The 23,251-nt window shown below is 36.6% G+C and overlaps 1 protein-coding gene across 12 annotated transcripts in view; it reads left to right on the forward strand.

Annotated features, from left to right (window-relative positions):
* PLCB4 (phospholipase C beta 4) overlaps positions 1-23,251 on the forward strand; it is a 388,840-nt gene that overhangs the window by 16,876 nt on the left and 348,713 nt on the right. For 6 of the 12 annotated variants that reach the window (XM_081291654.1, XM_081291650.1, XM_081291659.1 and 3 more), the window contains exon 2: positions 10,460-10,514. The exons of 5 other annotated variants lie outside the window; for them this stretch is intronic. The gene's annotated coding sequence lies outside the window, so the exon portion shown is untranslated. Of the gene's footprint in view, positions 1-10,459; positions 10,515-19,795; positions 19,880-23,251 lie in introns of all 12 variants that reach the window. One more of the 12 variants, XM_081291661.1, reaches the window with a different exon arrangement.

Consider the following 23,251-nt stretch of genomic DNA (forward strand, 5'->3'; position numbering starts at 1 on the left):
ACGTTTCTTGCCTAGATCCTGAGTTCATGATTTTGACCAAATAAAATGGTCACTTTCATGTTTTATGAGCTCAGATAAGGACCTTTGGGATATAAAAAAGGGCTGTGTATGGAGAATGGAGGGAAGTGACTTGTAGCTGGCCACTGGCTTAGCAAGTCCTGTCTCTGTACCTTAGTTTCCTTACCTCTTAAGTGAAGGACTTAGGCTTGTGAAACTCTTACAGATTTTCCTTGTGATCACTGTAAAGTGTGTTCTTTTGTCTCTGGTAATACTCCCAGCTGAAGTCTATTTTGTCTTATTAGTAATAGAGCCAATTCCACTTTCTCTGGCTTATTGTTTCTGTTGTATAACTTTCCCATTCTTCTGAAACCCTGTGAGTGTACTTTTTAAAATATGTGTCTCTATGTAGAGAGCATATAGTTGAGTTTTGCTTTTTTTTTTTTTGTAAGATGCACTTTGCTGTTTTGTTTGTGATTAAATGGAGTGTTTAGCCCTCTTACATTTAAAGTCATTGGGTATTTCTGGAGTTGAAGTTTATTTAGGTGTGTTAAATTTGCACTTTGATTTTTAGAAATATTTTCTCACTTTTCTTTCAGACTTAATGAAAAATATCTTATACAGGTTGAATACTCAGCATAGCTGGTTTGTTGAGTGGGTTACACTTAGTAAAATACAAGTATGAATTAGCTTTATTCTTCTCCCTCCTATATTTTGGTTAATATTTTTTGACAGATCCCAAAGCTTTTGAGACATTTTAATGAATTGGAACTACCTAATTTTCAAATATTAGAAAAACGTAGGGGTATGTAGATCAAAGCATCCATTCTCCCATCCAGTTCATGGCTTCTCACCTTCTCAGTCCTTGGGCCTGCCCCCAGCTTTGTACTGTCCTCCCTGTAGAAGGGTCTACCCACTGTTTTTGGCTCTTCCCAAGTTGACAGTCCGGCATAAGCACTTAGCTGGTGCTCTTCCTTTATGGCTGTTACCTCCCCTTCCCCCACACCCATATACATCCTGATGGATCTTTGGAGGTCCGTCTTTCTTTCTTTCTTTCTTTCTTTCTTTCTTTCTTTCTTTCTTTCTTTCTTTCTTTCTTTCTTTCTTTCTTTCTTTTTCTTTCCTTCCTTCCTTCCTTCCTTCTCTCTCTCCCTCCCCCCCCTCTCTCTTTCCAGATCCATTGGCTTTATGACATTATTTGATGTGGGCAGTGCCATCCCTGAGTGACAGCTCTTATCTGCTCATGGTAAATCACTGCGTCCTTCATACCCCTGTTCAGGCAGCCCACTTTGTTGGAGACTTTACAGGATCACTCCTAGGATATTCACTTGGTCCACAGAAAAACTCACATTGTGGTCCACAGGAAAACTCACATCTTAGCACCATCAGACTTTGAAGCCCAGCCTGTTTCTACTTTCCCAGAGGCTACATTGTCTTATTCTGTTAATGCAGGTGGCATCAGCCAGACATGGGGGCTCCAAGCTCACAAATGTCTCACAGGCTCTGAATTTCTGCTCTGAGATGAACATTCAGCCATAAATGGACTATCAGCCTCCCTCATTGCATGTAGTCCCCATTTATGAGGGTTGTCTTGAGTACTTGGCTTGTGATGTAGAGAGGGTTAGGAAAGGGGACCATTGGATTTCTTTGAAGAGTCATCTTCTGCAGTGCATGTCCTTCTCTTACATAGATTCTGGGTGTGACTTCTGGATTGGTTTGGCCAAGGTTAGCAAGTCATATGGGTATATGAAAGTAATGTTTTCATCCATTTATCTGGAGTATTGAGAATTTAGCTGAAAATCTGAAGTAGTTGGGGAGAGTTCCTGTTCTACTTCTCTTTAAGAGAATTTAGAGATTGTTGTCTCAAAGCAAGATTTGTGTTAAGTCTTCAGCTACACTTATAGTTTGTGAAGCGCCACAGTATATAATCTTCTCCCTTCATAGTAAAAATAATCCTAGGTATCAAATCAATGCTTAATGAACAAACTGTGGTGATTTCTGGATATCAGTGTCTGGGGAAGGTAAGGATGACCAATAATAATAAAAGAAATGAAGTTTCTCATCTGCAGCATTCTTTACTAATTTGGTTAAATAACTGGTCACTGAAGTGGAAGAAAAATAATTCAAAACTATTGTTAGCTCAGGCAAACTAGTTAGTCAGGTTGGTCAAGGTAGATAAAACCTGAAACTGGATTGACAGGAATCTCTGCTGGAAATTTCTGAACAGTGCATATAATAAATAATTTATATATTTTGTATATTTTATGTGGATGTATATGAATATATATGGGGCTATAATTATGCATGTCTATATGCTTATATAATGAATATGTATATATACTTCTATATATACACATATATACATAAATACAAATTTTTATAGTCCCAATATAGCTGTCAGAGAGATGACATATATAATATAATATATATAACAAGTACACTTTAATAGTTAGCAAAGGATAAGTAGCATAGGTAAAGGAAAATAGTTTGGATGCAAAGCAGACATTCTTACTCTTTGAAGCAGACATAGGTGAATGTAAAGTGTTATGTATTAGCTCATTAGTTGGCTTATTATTATTAGAAAATAATCACAAAACATTTAATGTGATTTTGTGCCACAATCTGGTACTATATGATGACAATGTGATAGGAAGTCATTTTAAGTTTATACATGTAATTTTTGCTAGAATTAATAGTTAATAATACGTTTAAAATATATTAACGTGCATCATTGTGTTTTTTTGTGAATAAAAAGGAGATTACATATTAGTAGTGTCTAAGATTTTAAAAATAACTTTGGGGGCTTATAAAAGTATTATATAATTATTCTAAAAATATTGGAGAATAACTGAAAAACACAAACAAGGCAAAAGTACCCTTAATCTAATTGTAATAGATAATCGTCTGTGAGCCAGAATAAGAAACAGCAAATTGCTTTTTGTTTATTGATACATTTTTTTTCCATGAGTGGTAAAAAATGTTGGTGTTTTCATGGCGGAACTTCCTTTGATCTATATTTAATAAACTCACTTTTTTTCTTTTAAAAACTAAAAAGACTTCCTTTAATGTCTAGACTTTGCATGTAGGAAGCTGTACCAAGATTGTGTCCAATATAATAAAAAAAAAACTGCTAAATATAACTCCTTAAACTTTATTTGTTGTCTAGATTTTTGTATAATTATTTGAGCCTTAGTTGTTAAGAGTTAACTTCATGATGCACCTAAAGAAATAAGGGAAGTTATCTGGTGCGTAAGAAAGAGTTATTTTAACACTTAAACCTGTTTTTAGTTCTATCCCTGGAATTGGTTGTGGCAGTTAATTTAATGTGGACCTCAATATTTCATTTTGTAAATGGGGCAGTGTCTTTCTGATGCTGGGGTCAACTGCAAAGGGGACTGTAAATGCTTTTGGCCTATTTTTCAGGTTATCCTTTAAGCAAGGTAAGCATTCATAAAGAAGTCCTAATTTGCTAGTAAGCTTGGAGTTTTTAATCAGAGATTTTAAAAGATGACGTTAAATGCAGAGTTTCCTGTATTATCAGATATTGCCTTTATGAAAGTAACTGCCTTCTCTTTCTTTAGTTGTGAAGCCTGTCTTTTAAAATCATTGGCCTTTGGTGAAGATTAAACACCACATTGAAAAATAATTTATAGAAGAAAATTCATGAGTCCTGTAATGTTATTTAATTGAAAATAATGTGTGTATGTGTAACATACTTCAAGCTTTTATTTATTAAATGGTATTTGATAGCTATTGTGATAGAAATTTTGATTTGCAAAATACTGTGGGTTGCTGCAGAATTGCTGGATAGTTTAACTTAAAATGGCAGAGTAAAGAAGCTCATTTTGGGCTAATACTTTTTCATCTATGCACGTACATCATAGACGGTGCACATATTGTGTGAAAATAATTACCAAATGTTTCGGGGGTGGTGAGTCTGTTTCTCTTCCCCGAGAATTGATGAAAGTTGTTAAATTAGGTTTCTCTGGAGTCATAACAGTTTATTTCACTAAGATGTTTACTGGATAAATATTTTCACTAAGGTTTTCATCAACTTCAAAGAGGTATTATTTATTCAATGAAAAGTGTTAGGAATCTATTGCAATATGTGTTCAATTTCTTTTCTTTCTCCAGTAGATTTCTGTCCTCCCCACTTTGGTTAAAATGAGTACTTATCAGGATAAAATAAAGACATATTTTAAAGTGCTTCAATTGATTTTATGTATGCATAGAATTAGTGGATTTTATTTGTGATTCCACTCAGGGACTAGTGATTCCAGTGTCTTGGTGCTACATGTTGTCTAAACATGATAGAATTGCAGTGTTTGTATGTACCATACATGGAGAAGAGGCTGTATTAGTCAGTTTTTCATCACTGTGACAAAATACATGAGATGCGGAATCTCCATACTGCTTTCTGGAGATTCCCTTGGAATGGAACACCATTTGACCCAGCTATCCCACTTCTCCTTCTGTACCCATAGAAATTAAAATCAGCATACTGTGTTAACGCAGCCACGTTTATAGCAGCTCAATTCATAATAGCTAAACTGTGGAAACAACCTAGATACCCTTCAATTGATGAATGGATAAAGAAACTATAGTATATATACAGAATGGACTATTACTCAGCATTAAAAGAGAATAAAATTATGGCATTTGCAGGTAAATGGATGGAGTTGGAGAATATCATGCTAAGTGAAGTAACCCAATCCCAAAAAAACAAAGGCCAAATGTTCTCTCTGATAAGTAAATGCTGATCCTTAATAGTAGATGACATGGGAAAAATGGAGGAAATGTTGATGGGGCGAAGGGGAAGAAGGGTGGAGAGGGGAATGGGGACAGGAAAGATGGTAGAATGAGATGGACATCATTACCCTAGGTACATGTATGACTGCACATATGGTGTGACGCTACATCATGTACAACCAGAGAAATTAAAAGATGTGCTACAGTTGTGTACAATGAATCAAAATTCATTTGGCTGTCATATATACCTAATTAAAATAAATTATTATCATTTTTTTTACAAAAAGAAATACATTAATAAAACAACAACATCTGAGATAACCAATAAAAAGTGGAAAGGTTTGTTTTGGCAGGTATTTTCATGGTCAGCCCTGTTTATTTTGGACCTGTGGTGAGGCAGCACTTTATGGTGGGAGTTCAGGGCAAGGAACCCTGTTCTTATAGCCAGAAGAGTGATAGAAAGTGAGAGAGTGATAGAAAGAGATCAAGTGAGCTTGGGGGGTGAGGAGAGATAGATAGATAGATAGATAGATAGATAGATAGATAGATAGATATGAGTGTGTGTATGTGTGTATGTGTGAGAAAAGAGAATGCACATGTTGGAAACCAAGCCATCAACACCTGGACTTCTGTGGGATATTTAAGATTCAAACTATAGCAAGGGCTACCTGCTTTCTGCGAGATATATTGAAGCCATAGACTGAGGTTTGTTTTCATTATTTCTAGGTCATACAGTACATGGTGGCTTTTAAAAAAACATGCCTTAGGGATGTAGAACCTTTGTAATGCCTTATAGCTGTAAAGAAAAATCACCGATTGGGCATGAAGCTAAAAGGGAACTTTGACCTGAGTGTGCTTTTAAGGCCATACCCATAAGTTTCTTGTGAATGTTCTTTTAGTTACTATCTTTATGCAGTTTATAAGTAATATTTTAATGAAGACCAAATTGAAGTAGTAGCGTGATACAGCAAAAAAAGCAACAGCTGACCTTCCTGGGTTTGAATATCAGGACTGTCTTTTACTAGAAGTGTGACCTTATGTGATCTCCTTTGGTCCCTTTGAATTTGTCCTCATCTACAGGGGAGACACTAGGGACTGACTGGAGATCTGTGAAGAATAAATGGAATACTGAGTGTAAAGTGCCAAACACATCGCCTCATTTATAGTATCTGCTTCTTAAGGGTAGTTCTCTTCTTTCTGTATGCATTTAATGATTACATGTGTCATGCTGGTTCAGTTGAACTACTCATGCAGCTCATTATTATATTTCTAGAAATGATGCTCACAGTTTTTTTTTTTTTTTTTTAAGGATTGCATACTTTTTGTGAAGACTCTTGGAACCAACTAATGTATAGGTTGTTTTGCTCATTCATTTTTTTTTCAGCATTTTTCAATACTTCTGCCAGCTTTGTGAACTCTAGAAGTTTATGTTGTATTAAGACAGATCAACAGATAAGAGAAAAATTATGGTGGTATTTTAAGTTCCACAGAAGTTACATCTCTTAGGACCCGTAGAAGCAGAGTAGCAGCATTTGAATCAGGGTATTTCTTAAACTCTCAAAGGGTGTTTATTTCTGTTGTGGTTTTTGTTTCTTGGTGATGTTTAGTTTCTGATGTTATCTAGCCATGACTGTAAATATTTACTTTTCTTTATACTCACGCACACACACAGAAGTTTTTATATATAGACAAATTTTGAATACTATTTTAAATCAGAAGATTCTCCATTTCTTTGGTCACTGGAATAGGATTGAGGTTTTGGGGTCATCATTCACTCCTGCATCCTTAGTATGAGAGGGTAGGAATCCACAGTGGGGTGTGGCGCAGCCTGGAGGATGATATGACCTGTTGTTTTTGAGGGTTTTCTAGTAGCTGTTCTCCTTGAAGCTCCTTGGTCCTTTAGTGTGAGACCTGCTCTTTTGACAGGTGGAAACTGCGGAAGAGGTCAGGGGTGATGATATAATGGTGTTAAGTGTTGTATGGAGCATCACAGTTGAAATAGAAGCCACTTCTGGAATACAGAAAAGGTTAGGCAAATCATTCCTGATATTTGTTAGAATATTTTTTTACTGTAAATGATAGAAAACAGCAAACTAAACTCATAGACATTTGTCACACCTAACACGAAATGTGGTTCTGTCATACCTAACATGAAATGTGGGCTTCAAACTTTAAGATTGGGGTGGATATAGCATTTTAGCAATGCCATCAGAGAACCAGATCGATTAATCCTTCCTCTCTCCCTCCCTTCTTCTTTCCTTTCTCCCTTCCTTCCGTCCTTCCTCTTACTGCATGGCTTTGGTCCTCATGGTTTTGAGATGGCTCTGAATCTCCAAGGGAAAAGGGAAAGGGACTCATTCATATCAGGAGAACACCCTTTCCCAAAACCCTCTTCCACATCTCATTGGTCAAAACTGTCTCACATGGCTACATCGACTGCAAAGGGGGTCTAGAAAACATCATTTTAGCTAGGTATGTTACCTCCCAGAAGATCAAGGTTATGAAGATTAGATAAATAGTCATGATGTCATACCTGGAAATTTTATTTTTGTCACTTCTTGTGGATTTACTCTGAGATTTTATAATTTGGTGAATATTACTTGCTACTTCATCTACTTATTTATTTGACAGATATTTATTAAATGTATAAGGCCTTGTAATACATCACTTCCACCTTTAACTAGATCTTAAACTATGGCTGCATGAATGAAAATTATCCAAGTATGGATGTGAACTAATAGAAGTGTCTCTTAGCTCATGTAGTAAATCTATGGAACTGTGACTTCCAAATTGAAAACAACTGATTTTTGTTTAGCTAACCTCTGCCATGAAACTCGTTTGTAATTATTACCCACACCCTCCCTTCTCTGACCCTGGATCCTTTCATAGATAAGGTTGGAAGCCTGCCTGATAAAGCCAAGTTACTCTGATTTTCCCATAATACTCCCTTTTCCAGCTTTTATATGCTTACCCACATTTCCGTTTCAGAATTTGGCATTGTTTCTTTATTGGAAAGCAAACAGATTACCTTAGGCCAATAAGTCTTTGAAAAAGAAAACAGAAAAACTATAACTAACTTTTTTCTTAATCATCATATCCCATGTGAGGATTCAATGCTAGGTCTTGAGCATGCTCTGTTCAGAGGGAAACCCAGGTTTGTTCTTGTACCTGGTTCATCTTTGAGGCAGGCTTGGCACAGCTGTGTGCACAGTCTTTTCCCAAAGCATGATATAAATCCTGCCTTTTATTATGTCCAGGGTCAGGTTTCCCACACTGGTGTCTGGCAAGGTCAGTAAGTCAAATTCTAAGGCCATGAGGATGATTTTACTTGGTGTGTGACTTTCCCCTGCTTGTTGTGAAAGATGAGATCTAGTCTCATGTGACCCCTTCTTGCCTCTTGCAAATTTTAGGCAAAATGAGTGGTGTAGTCCATGGGGTGCCCGTCGTTTGGTTATTTCTCAGTTCACTTGTGTAGCATGAGCAAGTTGCAGATATGGTGGCTTTATGTTTGTGATGTCAAAGCTTGCACCAATAAAGGATCTTTTTAATTTTTAAATCGTTTCTGCTCTGATCTCTTGTTAACAAAGATTTCTATTCAAGAAATAGATAACATTGATAATACTTATAAATCATCCATTTTTCCACTTATATTAATCAAAGGCGTATAATTAATTATCAGCAATTTCTCACAAATATGAGATAACCAGTGTTTCTGTGTTGATATCATTTAATTCAAATCAGAGATGCTCTAAACAATGAAAAGAAGCTTTATGACAAGTAAACATATGCTTGTTTATTTTGCTTTTGAAATATTGGAATAAAGCTTCAAAACCATTGTTGTAATGTTCATAAAACCATAACAATTAGCTGTTAATTTTTCCTAATGTGATATTTGAATTTTAAATTTTTTGCTTAGAGTACTCCCTAGTTTGTTCCATTTTTTTTGAAGGGAGTTTGAAAACAATTGTGATATTTATGATCTGGGCTTTCTATATTTTCAACCAGAGTCTTCAAGGGATGGTCATTTTAAAAACTTTTTATTATGGAAAAATTTAAATATACATAAAAGTGGAGTGAATATTACAATGAAATTTCATGTATCTATTATTAAACAACAACAAACTCATGGCCACTTTTGTTTCACCTATTATTCCTCCCTAGTAGCCATCCCATCTGGACGGTTTTGAAGCAAATCCTAGATATCATATTATTTTCTGTTGGGCCATTTTGAACTGGAGGTTTATAAGTGGCCCCAACTCAGTTGTTTCTATACCTTAACTTATGATTTAGCTTAGTGGGCTCACAGTAACCTATATTTCCATGTTGATCATCCATCTATCTTGCCTTTCCCTTGTTAGCAAAGGCTACCTGAAACTGTAATTTCTGAGAATAGAATAGATGGGCTATTACCCTAACTATATTATATTATATTGGCATTGAGCCGACCAAAGTAATGTTGACTGACATCCAAAGCGGTGAAAAGCAGGAGAGCAAAGACCCAGATGCTGGCTTCAGAACAATACAATGTGTAGAGTTGGTGTTGTTTTGAAGGACAGAGTTTCTGGACCTACCTATGACCAAGACGTTCAGATGTCCAACTTGTCTGTATGAACTTGGAAGTGAGTGCAAAATTCATACTCCTTTCAGTCAGATGTTGTGGGAATTTCTTATGTAAAGTTTAAAAAGGATTTTTATTGTTTGAAAAGCAGGTTGCAACTGAAGCAAGCATAAGCTCATATAGGAGTCCTTATCTGATGTGAATATGGGGGAAATTCCTCTGGAGTGTGGTCCCCTGGGATTGATGCTTTGGGAGTCATTTCCAGTCCTTTGGAGCTTTTGGGGGAGGGTGTCAGAATCTCAGATATTGTATTTGACTCCATACATCATTGCTCCCCTGGGAAATTAAATTGCATATGAAACCCAAGTGTCAGGTTCAGGGTCAGAGTTATAGTATTAGATGACTAACTTATGTTAAACTAAATCATTTACTTCCTAATTTGGATTTGAATGTTTAAAGATAATACATTAAAATAATCTACACCAACAAGTAATTTTGAACAAAAAAGTCATGATAACTTTGGTAACAGGAAATTTGTACATAGTTTATTACAAATGTGAAATAAAATCAGATGTGTCCTATTTTGATTTAGTTTCATTTATGTTTATTTCTTGATCCAAAAGTCTTAAATAAGAAAAATGGAGCCCATAAATATGGCTAACTGGCTTAGATAATAAAAATTTCAGCATAAGGAGGTAGCAGCTTATAGTTCTCTTACCTTCTGATCTACACAGCAGTACAGTTGCTTTGTCTCATCTTCCCACAGAAAAGTAGAAACAGGAGTAGAATTTTATACATTTGCTTCTTCATTTAAATTGAACAAAATGTTTGAACATATGTCATTGGGGTAGACATATGTAAGTATATGCTTTAATTCTAATTTTGGAAGAATTTCCATTTATTTTTTGCCTGTTTTCCATTTGATTTTGTATGTTTATCCATTTGATTTTCAGAAATCAAATCATTAGAGCCAAAGTCTTTAAAGTGTTTCATTTAGATAGGAACGGAGCAATATTTTAAGTCTAATTTAAAGGTTTTCCATTGTTTTAACATTGTAAATGAAGCCACAATGAGATTAGAATAGGTCTTAAAAATGAACCTTTGCTGCTTCTTGTAACTAGTGGATAGTCTTTCTTTTATTTTTTTTCCCTACAGGAAAAGATGGTTTCTCTGTGATATGGGATCCTGAAATGTGATCTTTCTTGAAAAGGTAGGCAAAAAGCTTTTAAAAATTAATCTATGACTTTAAAGCAAATATATTATATTGAATAAATTATACCCAGAACATTTAGTTGAGAAGCAATTTATATGCTCTTAACATGTGTCATTATGGATTGAATTAAAAACTCGGGTTTCTAAATTCAGAATTTGAATTTGCCAGGCTCTGAAAAGGCTGTTTAGGACAGTTTTGAGAGAGTAGTGGATACCTACAGGGCTTGGGATATGAAATGAATGAGCACCTTACAGTAGGTGCAATTTTTTATTGGAAAGATTCATTTCATCCCATCTTGATGAAATGTTTCTCTATTCAGTGGGTGACATCTTCCTAGGAAGCCCAGAATTTGGAAGTATAAAATGGTCTGTGGCCAGTAAAAATCATCATCTTTCCTATTTTTTTTCCTATGGGATTTCTTTTGCAGAGCATGGGTTGTGATTTTCTTGTTACTTTATCAAGGTTGTGGGTATGACAAAGTTGTGGGTATACCTGGGTGTATTGTGTTGCTTTTTTTTTTTTTGTAATCTGTCTGTAGCATCTCCAAGAGGTTTCTAAATGTCATAGGTTTAGCTCCTATTAGCCTTGCAGTTGCATTTGTTTTTATTGATACTCTGTAGTGTGGATGACATCTGCTAGCTGCCCTGTCTGTAAGGTGCATTTGGAAGTACCCTTGGAGTACCCATGGAGATGGAGGGCCCTAGGCACAAGACCTGGGTATGTCCTATGAGACTCTCACCCCAAATCATAGGACCTCTCAGAGTTTGGGGATTTTTAAAATCATAGTGGCATAGACTGAGCTTGCATCATTATCTTTTAACGTTAGTCTGTAATTTTCTCTTAGGTTATAAGATTTAACTGTTAGAGCTTTCTGGGAAGAGATGTTGTGATGTGGAATCGTGCCTCCCCATTTATTTATAATAAACATTTGCAATGCTGGTGGGGTCTTTTCTCATTTTTCTCTCCTGTTCACTAAAGTGACCTCTCACCTCCAACTTTGAGTTGCTGGTGCAGGTCGAGGCCATCTATACCCTGGGCATGGCTCACTTCCCTCTGACAGATCCAGGTCCTCAAGTAGTTGCTCATATTTTATTTATAAATTGACCCACCCACCTCTAGGTATCAAAAAGTGAAAGACAAACTAGACCATTGGAGATCTAGTGTGGAGAATGCTCATGCACTCCAATCTCTGAATTGGAAAAAGAGGGATTGAAGCTGAGTTGAAACATTTAGCCTGTATAGATAAGATAAATTGAAAGACTAGAGTAAACTCAGCATTTGGGTAGAAACACTATGAGAGTATGTTACAAGATTATACTGGTAGAGACACCAAAAGGGAAGATTATCTCTAATTTGCTTCAAAATGGGATTTCAAAAATCTGCTACATGAAGATCACTTACAGTGAAATAACTAAAAATGTTATCAGTAAATGTTTGCTTTTTTCCTCAAATTATTTCTTCAGATTTTGGTTTCACAGATGACACAGAGAAGTATGAATTAATCACAAACAGAGAGTAAAATGATGATCAGAAATAAGCTGATAAGCATGATATAAATATTGAGTTCATTTATTTCTCATTTTACCCAAATCATTTGCTGTTCCTTCTTGTATCCATTAATACATTTTCTACCTTTGGAAGGGATATTAGGATTGGCTTCTGTCCTGGTCTAGACTGTAGGCAGTACTATGAGTCTAGTAAGTCAGTCCCATTCAGATAGTGGAGAACTAGAGACCTGTGTTTACCATTAGGCAGTTTAACTGCATTCACTATGAGTCCCACTTTAGCTAGATGGGGTGAGGTCACAAATTGCCCCCTTCAGACCCTTAGGAGTTCTGACATGAGGTTTAGAAACATAGTTACAGTGTCTTGCTTAGGAATCATCCCTATTTATAGCATTTGACAGACAGACATCTGGACTTCTGGGCCCAGCACTCTCTCTTAATTTCATTTTAACCAAGACAGCTAACAATAACCACAGTATATTTTGCTTTTTCCTTATTAGCTTGACTTTCCTTAGTATCAAATTGACCAGTTCTCCAGGAGTTAGATCCATTTCTCAATTCTATGGGTACATTTTCCCTTTGGTAACCGATCACAGCACAAGTGTTGATCCATGCTAAGGGGAATCTTATGGCCACCCAGGAATCAAAGGTTCCTCATTCCCTACTCTTTTATCCTTCCTCTTCCCAAACCACATGTTTCAATTTCAGCAAATCCCACTTCAGTGACACCAAATGTGTTTGTCAGGGAAAATAAAGTATAGGCGATTGAGTTACTGGGGGCAATGGAGGAACATTCTTCTAAAACAATTTTATAAACAGACCAGTTCTTATACACGATTGGATTGGTTAGATGTAGGCTTCAAACAAGTAGCCATAAGTGGTCATTTAAACGTAACTTGAATTTCCTGGACTGGGAGTGTAGCTTAGTGGTAGAGCACTTGTTTAGCATTTACAAAGTCCTGGGTTCATCTATAGCACTGCAAAAAAAAAAAAAAAATCTTGAATTTGGGGGGGATCCATCATTGTAGTAGCTGACTGGGTGAGAATGCTCTGTTCCTCTTTACTTTCCAAACAGAAATGCACACTTTTGTATTTTTCCTGACCTCTACTAGCTGGTGGGAGCACTAATGGGACCTCACAGTTGCTAAACTGGGATTGTGGTGTGATGATTCAGAGAGGCAGATGGTGGTTTAAAATTCTGTCCCTTGCTGGCACAGGCTCAGTCAGCATGGAGGTGTCAGAGCCAGTGGTGGTGACCTGTGCCAACAGTGTAGTAGATGTCACAGTCAACTGTTAAGAACCAGAGAAAAGGTCTAAGAAAACAGCTCTCCTTGTGTGTGTAAGGAGCCCAGTCTTGCTTTCCTTATTCCCACCTACATGCCCTTCTACATAATTTTAAAGCACATTAAGAGAAACCACACGTCAGTGATTCCTTAAATCGGTTCATGCACAAGTAAGATAGCCTGATCTTCTTTTATGGGAAGGAATATTTTTTTTTAATGAAAAAGTGCATCTAACAGAAGTTCAGACAACCTACTCTGGTTTTGGTAGAGAGTCTTTCTTTTCCTTTGATTGAAGTAGTGTTTACACTTCTATTTATACTCTCAGAGTATCTACTCAGAAAATCTCAAATTGACACTCAGAATCTCATCAAAACTGTTGTCTGTGAACAATTGCTGTATTTTCGATTCCTACCAGCTAGGTTGATCTGCCTGTTTTATTTGTTTTCTAGAACAAATAGTCTCACACATGGTTTTACGTTGTGTTTTGAGTTCTCAAGCATATTTTCTGTTCTTCCTGTGTACTGATTCCTCACTTTGGTGCACACAGCAGCTGTGTGACCGTCTGTGAGGAAGTGCCACAGCTTCCTCCATGGAATGCCACAGGTGGTGTGCCAGGGGATTCTTCTCTTCCCAAGTGTTATTCTGGCATGGGTAGGCTGCCCATCTTTGAGGTGGAATCTCTTATTATTTGTTTCTTCACATTCCATGTTAGTGTTTGGAAGTGGGACCATCACCCCAGGGACAGATTGCCAGCTGTCCCATCATAGATTGTGCTCAGCCTTCTATAGAAATAAGTTATTATGTTGCATAGCTATCCAACTGCAGAGACTGGCAAAGCAGCCTCTAGTTGTATCTAGGTGAGTCACTTGGTTTCTTTACATCAGTGGGATGTAGGCAGAGTAATATGTGTTAAATCCAGGACAAGGCTTCTAAATACTCCTACTTCCTTTTTTTCCCCTCAGGTTGGATGCAGTCATAGTTGCTTCCTTGTTTTTCTTCATGTTCACTTCTGCTGGGGGCATTTGTATTTGCTTCTCGTTTGGCAAAAAAATAATGCACTCTGAGGCTTTAGTGATGAAGGGAAACAGGGCCAAGGGGACTCATCACCTTGTCATCTTCACCAACTTAGAACACCACACTGTCTCTGAATAGAAACTTTTTGTGGGTGTGTGATGTTGGAGGTGTAACTTAGGGACTTGCACATGATAGGCAAGCACCGTAACATGGAGCCACACCCCTACTCCCTGAGCAGATGATCTTTAAGGGTCATATGTATAGTCTTTCTCAGTAACAACTCTATACAATGGAAGGTGGAGTACAAATTATATGAGCAAGACAAAGAGACAAACTCTTGCATTCACTCTTCATATATTTTCAGACCTGTTTGTTACAGAAACTGACATTACATGTAGACACTTTCATTTAGCCATGTTAATTATAACAGTTTTTCTTAGTTACTCGATGACATTTTTCCATTTTTTAATTGCCCATGATCTGGAACCTTCTTGCAATGATTGGTAACATGGCTTGTATATTCTCTGCCTCAGTTCTTTTCATCCTAAAATTGCCTCATGTTTTCACCATGCCTTCTTTTCCTAAAGCATATCTCAGTATATTCCATAATGCATTATTTTTTTACCAAACAAGAAGCAAGTTAACCTTGCATTTAGAAATGAACCATTTATTAGTTGACTCTAATCCTTCTGTAGCATACCCTGTGCTTCAGCTCTACTTTGGGCTCCTTTGGTCATATTTTTCCTCTCTTTCTAGACTGTTAGATACTGCATAGGAGTTTATAGACCTCACAATATCTATCGAACACTATTTTATATAAATAAATAAATACATATATGTATATATTTATACATACATACTTTTTATGCTGTACTAGATTATGGGAGGGCATCCATATTTTAATATAATATTAACCTTTGCTGATATCTTGGGATACATGTAACAGGTGCTTGAGTGAAGATATGAATAGAATTAACAGAATATGTTTAGATTCATCTGGAAAGATATTAGAAGCATTATGGTTGTTGAATAAGGTTGTGGTTCATGCAAACAAATAAGTAAAAATTGATTAATGATTTAGCCACTAATATAAAGCTAGAAAATATTCTTATGAAGAGGTTTCACTTAAAATAACAGCACAATACAACAGTACAAAACATAGCAGTAATTTACCTAGAAATATATAGGAACAAAATAAGGGAAACTATAGAACTTAATTCTAGGAGATAAAATAAATTTTAAATCAAGGGAGAGAGATCCCTCATTCTTGAACAGCCAGATTCAGTACAGTAATACAAATACATCAGTTTTATTCTGATAGTATTTTTACCATCTTGTGGTGGAGAGATCTCTAAGTAGCTTAATACAACTCTTAATCAATGCTGGGTAATTTAACAAAGTGATTTGGAACTTGATTCGAAGAATGAACTTATCAACTTTCCCAGAATTATGGGAAATATTTATCAGGGCCACTGTTATATAAGCTAATTATAATTGAATGGTGGTATTTATACAGGTTACATAAATATAATCTATTTTTAGGCATGCATGTATGCTAATTTAGTATGTAATAAGGTTGATATTTCAGATGGGTGGGAAACAGATGAATTATTCAACAAAATGTGTCAGGACACCTGGCTAGTTATCTGGAAAAATAAAACAAGATTTGTACCATGCCACTCATGTAAAAATAACTCTAGGGGTCAAAGTTGTAAGTATAACCATGTAAACTATTAATATGAGTGAAAATATACATGCATAGATACTTTTATAATCTTGTGGTATTGGAGGGAAAGCATCTCCAAGGAGAAACCGTGAAGGAAAGGGAAAAGAAATGTGACTACATACAATATTTTAAATCTTTATTTTCATGAAAAAAAATTTGGTATAGAGGGAAACCATTTCAACTTGTTTGAGAGATACATAGTCTTCTAGGAAAATATCATCAACAAACATCTTTATCATCAACTTAGACATTCCAAAGATTCAAAGAGCTTTTAAAATAAACCATTACAATATTATTCATGAGATGAACATCTTAATGGAGTTGTGGAAAATAAACAGGCAATTCATAAGATAATGAACATGGGGTCAGCCACATATGAGAAGATGGGCAAACCTGAGAGCAATTAAAAGTGCAAATTAAACCAATAAGGATATATCCTTGCTTAGTAATTGACACCATCGATTTAAGAAAAATAAATAAATAAAAGATTCTGTACCTAGTAATTGTTGGTGTGGGTAAGCAAATAGTAGCATTTTTTTTTCTAACTGTGGTGAAGGGTCACTTATCCTGCTCTATTTTTGGTGTATATGTTTGTTAAAAATATTGTAAAAGTAGACCAGAAAAAGAAAAGGAGAAATATACACAATTATTAAAAAAAATATATACATAAATGTATTTATATGTATGTGTACATTCACACACATATAAAATGTTTATAAGATTTTAAAAATACCCTGACATAGTGCCATAAATATTTCTCAGTGTTATCTTAATTTCTGCACCTTTCTTATTATGGACCAGTAATGAACAATTTGCAATCTGCTTTATTCTGTGGAGCACTCTTTGAGTAGCACTTCTCTATGTGCTCATAGGAGCAGACGTTGGTACAGAATTTCTGAAGGGAAGATCGGCAGTCTATAAAATTTTAAACGTGCAAACACTTATTTTTCTAGGAACTTACTGTAGGATTATATTCAGGTATTTGTGAGAGATTTCTTTCTAGCACTTTTGAAGATAGTGAAAAAGATGGAACTCAAATTTATCTTGTGGTAAGGTAATGATTATGTAGTTTTGTATGTTAGAGTCAGTCTGTGGAGTATTATGTAGTCACTACAAATAGTTAAGTAAATGCATATTTTAAAATTATATACAATTTCAAAGATACACAAAAGTAGAAATAGGGTAAAGAATCCTTGCACATATATAACCAACTTCAACTATTATCCACTCATGGCCAATTTTGTCCCTGTGCCACTGTGTGTTTATTTGTGTGGAAAATATGATCAGGATCTTTTGTAAGTAGAAGAAGAACAAGTTATAGAGGAGCATTTATTTACTCATCCAATAATTGTGGACTGTCCTCCTGCCTCTTTGTTTTAGTAACTGAGCTTCAGAAGTGAAAAAGAAAAATCAGCTTGATGTGACGTTCTAGTTTGGATGAGAGAATACTAAAACAGTCAAAATTATAGTATGTATTTACTGATAATCATTTCAGAGAAAAAAGGGACTGGGGGGACTAGGGCATGTTATAGTTTTAGAAAGGATGGACAGGGAAGGCTTCCATGAGAAGGTGGCCTTTGATTCAGGTTCTGAGTGGCTAAGGTCATCTGGGCGAGACTCGGGGGTCGGGAAAGGCAAATGCAAATACCCCAAGCAGAAGTAAAGCACGAAGAAGAATAAGGAAGCTCGTGTGACTGCATCAAGCCAGGGGTAGAGCCTTGGGAGATGGGGCAGAAGTGAGGGTCAGATAATAGAGGGCCTTGTGGACCTCTGTGATGACTTGAGCTCCTAATCTGAGGAAGTGGGGAACCATGGTGTAGTAGTTAAGCAGTTAAGCCCAATAGTATATGATGTTGCTTATAATTGAGAAGACTCACTGGCTGCTAAGTTCAGAGTAGATGCTAAGGGGCCAAGTCTAGATGTAAGAGAGTTAGATGGGAGGTTGTCATGACAGCCAGAGAAGCCATGGTGCTGTGGATTTCTACACAACTGTGAGGGCTGAGAGTGATTTGAAGGGGTTGGAGACTCAGTCTATTTTGTAGATAGAACCCATAGGATTTACTAGTGAATTCTAGGTAAGGTATGAGAAGGGTGGGGAGAGGGAGTCCAGTGTTTAGGGAGTTGCTGTTTATCAAAACATGGAGGATTGCATTACAACAGGTTTGGATGGGAACGCTCAGGAGTTGGTTTTGGATCTCTAAGATTTAAGACTCTCATTAAATGTCTGAGTAACAAGAGATGTAACTGGTAGTTGATTGGATCTGAGTCTGGAATTCAGAGAGAGGTCTGAGCTGAAGATAGGCCAATGTTGGAGTGTGAGTTTGTGTGGGTTCAGTAGGAAAGTGATCAGGGGGAGGAAAGAGGGTCAGGGGGAATGATATTGGACAAATTACATTGTTTTACTGTGTGCATGTAAAAATCCGTGACAACAAATCCCACCATTACGTAAAACTATAATGCACCCATAAAATATGGACAAAAAAATAAAACTAGGGAGGAAAAAAAGTGTGAATGCAGATAGGAAGCTAAGGGGTCTGAACACTACTTTCAAGACACTTCCTCTTAGAGGCAAGGAGACTGGGAAGAACCAATAAGGGATGAGAGGATAGGAGAGACCTAAAGAATCAGGAAGAAAACCAAGGGTGAATAGTGTCTGGAAGCCAGTTGACAGTGTTTCAAGGAGGGAGGAGTAATGAGGGGGCTGTCAAAGAGGGTGAGACTTGACTGAACTGAGGGCTGGTATAAAAGTTGGACCAACACGACACGTCAACTTGAATTTCTTGTTGTGTGAGCTGGGAAGCATGGAGCTGATGGTGATGTTGATGATGATGATGGAACTAATTACTGTTATTTTAAGAATTCCAGAAGAATAGCATCTTCTTATTTTCTTGTCAGGAATAACAAATACATAACCTACCATTAAAATTGGATATAATAGCCATTAAAAAGAAAGAAAGAAAACCCAAAAATTAATGAAAGGAATCCCCCCCCCCCCGCCATATCCTATGAGATAGTTTAATTTAATTATCAAGCTGGTTGGTGCTGATGCAGCTGCCTGAACTTGGAACCTTTGTGGGGCAAAAGCCCATTGAGAAACTAAAGTCTGTTGCAGAATGGAGACAGAAGAGGAGAGGGAGAGGGAGAGAAAGACAGGGAGTAGAGAAGGGCGGGAGGAAGAGGGAGGTGAGGAGGAGGAGGGGGGATGGAGGAGAAAAAGGAAAATAAAGGGTTGCTTGAAGTAGCTGTTTAGGAAAAGCCAGGTGCCTGATAAATTTTATTGAGTCCCGAAATGTAAGAAGCCAAAAACCAAACCAAAACAAAGATGGTTGTTTGGAACAGTAGCTTTGTCCTGAACAGACTAGGAAATGTGTATGTTCTTAGTAGATAAATTATTTCCCTGATACTTAAAAAAAAAAACAAAACCTTCATCCCCTTCAGAGCAAAGTTTGTGCTCATGTTTGAAGGTCTAAATCCATAATTGTTGATAAAATCTTGGTATTGTAAGAGTGCAGGTATGCTGGAATTTCTTCATTGCTGGTAGACAATTCATGTGGGGTCAGGGTGGATTTAATGCACACATTTAGAAAATAAAATGACTTGTTTTATAGCTTCTTGATTTAAAAAACTGTACCCCCCCCCACATCCTCACAATACCCATATTCTAATGTTTATCAAATTAGGAAGGCTGGGCTCAGATAGAATAACAGGAGGTTTTTTTTTTTTTTTTTTTTTTTCCTGGCATCAATCAAGAGTTATTTGGAAAACAGGCAGAACAAGTTGAAGTGCGCGCCTCATACAGTGAAGGGAAAGATTCGGGTGCCAGGCACAGATGGAGTAAGTTCATTCTCACATAAATATTATCTCTTTGTTCCTGCCAAGGCTGAGATGCAGTCATTGTCTTAATTAACTCAGGGAGATTTCAGTTATGGATCCAAAATCTTAGTCTTCTGGAAATTGTCATCTGGCTTTGTGCTGTCCCTAAGTACCAGTGTGACCTTGAATGGATGAACCACTTAACCAATTTAGGCCTTCTTATTGGGAATGACTGGTGCAGAGGGCCTTATGTTCTCTGAATCTGGCATTCAAGTTTGTGGAAAAATTTCAACAGAGACCGTGACTAGGTTTTCTATGATTAATACATAGACATTTTACTGAATAGCATTCAACTTTTGCAGCATTTTAATTCTTTTTAAAATTTTTTTTTAATTGTAGTCTGACACAATGCCTTTATTTATTTATTTTTATGTGGTGCTGAGGATCGAACCCAGCGCCTCACACTTGCTAGGCAAGCACTCCACCACTGAGCCATAGCCCAACCCAGCATTTTAATTCTTAAGACATTTTGAAACTCTGCAGAGAAAAGAATGCACTGGTCAAGGCTAAAATATAGCCTTTCAATTATCTTGTTGAAGTTGTAGTATTCTAAAGGAAAACATAGGCAATAAAAATACATTTGAAATATGCAAAAATATACTTTTGTTTGGAAAAAATCACTGGCACTAATTAGCATTTATTTCAACAAAGCTGAAAAATTTTAAAACATAAAATTCAAACATCTTTCAAATGATATGGATGGTACTGTCTCAGATACATGGAAATGTCTCAAAAGCTATAATTTCTCCTCTGTTTATGCTGTCTTTCATGAGGAAAATAAAGAGACTAAACATTGTTTGGATTATCTCTACACATTTTAAATTTCTCCCAAAGGCTGCCATGTAATGGTTGGCATCTGAGAGAATAAAGTGGAAATTAGTGAGGCTGAGTTTGTCCTTCATCTTTTGCCAGAGCTGGCCTCCTTGCCTCCTTTTTTTGCGCAGAACACGAGAAATCTGAGAACGGTATTTAACTAGAGTACAGTTGTTTTTTTTTTTTTATAGCTTGTTTTTCGTAGCTGGTCTACAGATTGCCAGGTCTTTCTACTTTTCTTCAACTTAATGTGTTGGCATTCAAATGACCAAATGTACTTTTCAACAATGAATGGTTTGAAATAAAGTTGCACAGTGTGACAGTTTTGTGATCCTAAAACATTACAGAAGCCCCCCCCCCCCAATTGTGAAAGTAATATGTGTTACTTATAGAAAATTTGGAAAAATTAATGTAATCTGAAATCCTATAACCCATAGATTGCCACTTTTGATGTCCGACTGTGTTTCTGTCTGGTCTTTCACCAATCTTTGTGTCTACCTGTGTTCATTAAGCAAGGACTTCAATTAGGATGCTAATAGGTGTTTGGGGAGGAAAAAGGCAAACAAGCAAGCTATCAGGACCACAGAGTGCCACATTGATTGATGTTAGACTTAGCTTTGTCAAAGACATCTTCCTAAGGGCTCAAACTCCTCAAAGTGCTGTGTAACTCCCCTCTACCTGTGCAGGTGTGTTGGGCACAGCAGGGGAAGGACTGGGTACAGAACCTCTTTGGCCATGCCCCTGTGAACATTATGCAGGGGTGTTCTGTTAGAGGGCAATGTGGGTTTCATTAGTTTTTTTTGTGTGTGTTTGTTTTACATAATTGAGATCTCCTGCATTTTTTAACCTCTTTTATCTGCCTAATATATTATAAATATTTTCCACTTTCAAACACATTTTTCAAAAACATTGCTTTCCCTCATTGTTATTTTTGAAAATATTCCACTTATAAAAGTTCCATTTAAAAGCCAGGGCATACCCCAGGTGACAGATCATTTCAGCTCTTGGGGGTCATCATGAAAAGGTTCTAAGGTATAAAATGTTTATACCCATTTGATTTCTATATCCCACCCACCCTTTCAACAAACCTTTAATTTTAGACAGCTGCTGTCCTGTCAAAGATGTGGATTCATAGTTCCCAAAGCCACTGCTAACTTATTTGGGAAGTCCTGATAAAAATAGATTTTTAAAATGTAAATGGATAATTTTCTTTTATTGGTGGGCAATTCATTTGAGAATATTTTATGTGAGAATAGTCTGTTTAGGTCAGGCGTAGTATCACAATGCCTGCAATCCCAGCAGTTTAGGAGGTTGAGGCTTGAGTAGTGCAAGTTCAAGGCCAGCCTCAGCAATTTATCAAGACCTTAGCAACATAGGGAGACTGTCTCAAAAAGAAAACAAAAGGGGTCATTGAGGATGTGGCTCAGTGGTATAGCACCTCTGGGTTCAAGCCCCAGAACCATTAAAACAAAACAAAATGAAAAACACAAAAATCTGGTCTGTTTGAGAAGAATAGGGTACCACACTAATTCTCATGGAAATTAGGGATTTTCTTCTATTAAGAATGAATTCCCAGCCTTGGGTTGTGGCTCAATGGTAGAGTGCTTGCCTCACACCTGTGAAGCACTGGGTTCGATCCTCAGCACCATGTAAAAATAAATAAATAAAATAAAGGTATTGTGTCCATCTACAACTAAAAATATTTTTAAAAAGAAAAGAATTCCCTTAATTTAGAATGGTATATTGCCTTCTCAAAGTGTTTTTCCACCATAAACTAGATAAAAATGTGTATTTTATGTTTCTTGAATCTGTCAGTAAAAAGTATTATACCACCTTTTCTTTAAGGTTGATATTTTAAAATATTTTTCTACAATTAAAGGTGAACACATATTTGCCTTGCATTTCGACTGAATTAAAAGTAGGTCTTGCTGGGCAACGTGGCGCTTGCCTGCAATCCCAGGGGCTCTGGGGGCTGAGGCAGGAGGATAGCAAGTTCAAAGCCAGCCTCAGCAACAGTGAGGTGCCAAGTGACTCAGTGAGACCCTGTCTCTAAATAAAATACAAAATAGGGCTGGAGGTGTGGCTTAGTGATTGAGTGCCTTGAGTTCAATCCCCAGTACCCACCTTCCCCCCACCCCCCCAAAATGTAGATCCTTGTTTTGGATGTTCTTTGTACCTATTTGTTATTTCTGTTATCTCTCTCTCTCTCTCTCACACACACACACACACACACACACACACACACACAAATCCTCCCACTTGAATATCTCACAATTGTGACACATTTTATTTTTTCCTTGAAAGTATTAAGAATCTGAGAAGGATGTCCTTTATAAATGTGTTTGTCTTTTTGAACAAGAGTCTAGATAAGTTTGGGAGACTTGTTGAAATAAATACCTTATGCTTTATGGTTTTTTCAGCCTGATTGTTAACTCTCACTTCTCCAGGGAGAGGCAATACACCTTTTAAATATTACAAAACACTTTACAGAGTTCTTTCCTTCATAAACAACATAGCTGG

The sequence above is a fragment of the Spermophilus citellus genome (assembly GCF_964194105.1).
Source record: "Spermophilus citellus genome assembly, chromosome: 4".
Lineage (NCBI taxonomy): Eukaryota > Metazoa > Chordata > Mammalia > Rodentia > Sciuridae > Spermophilus > Spermophilus citellus.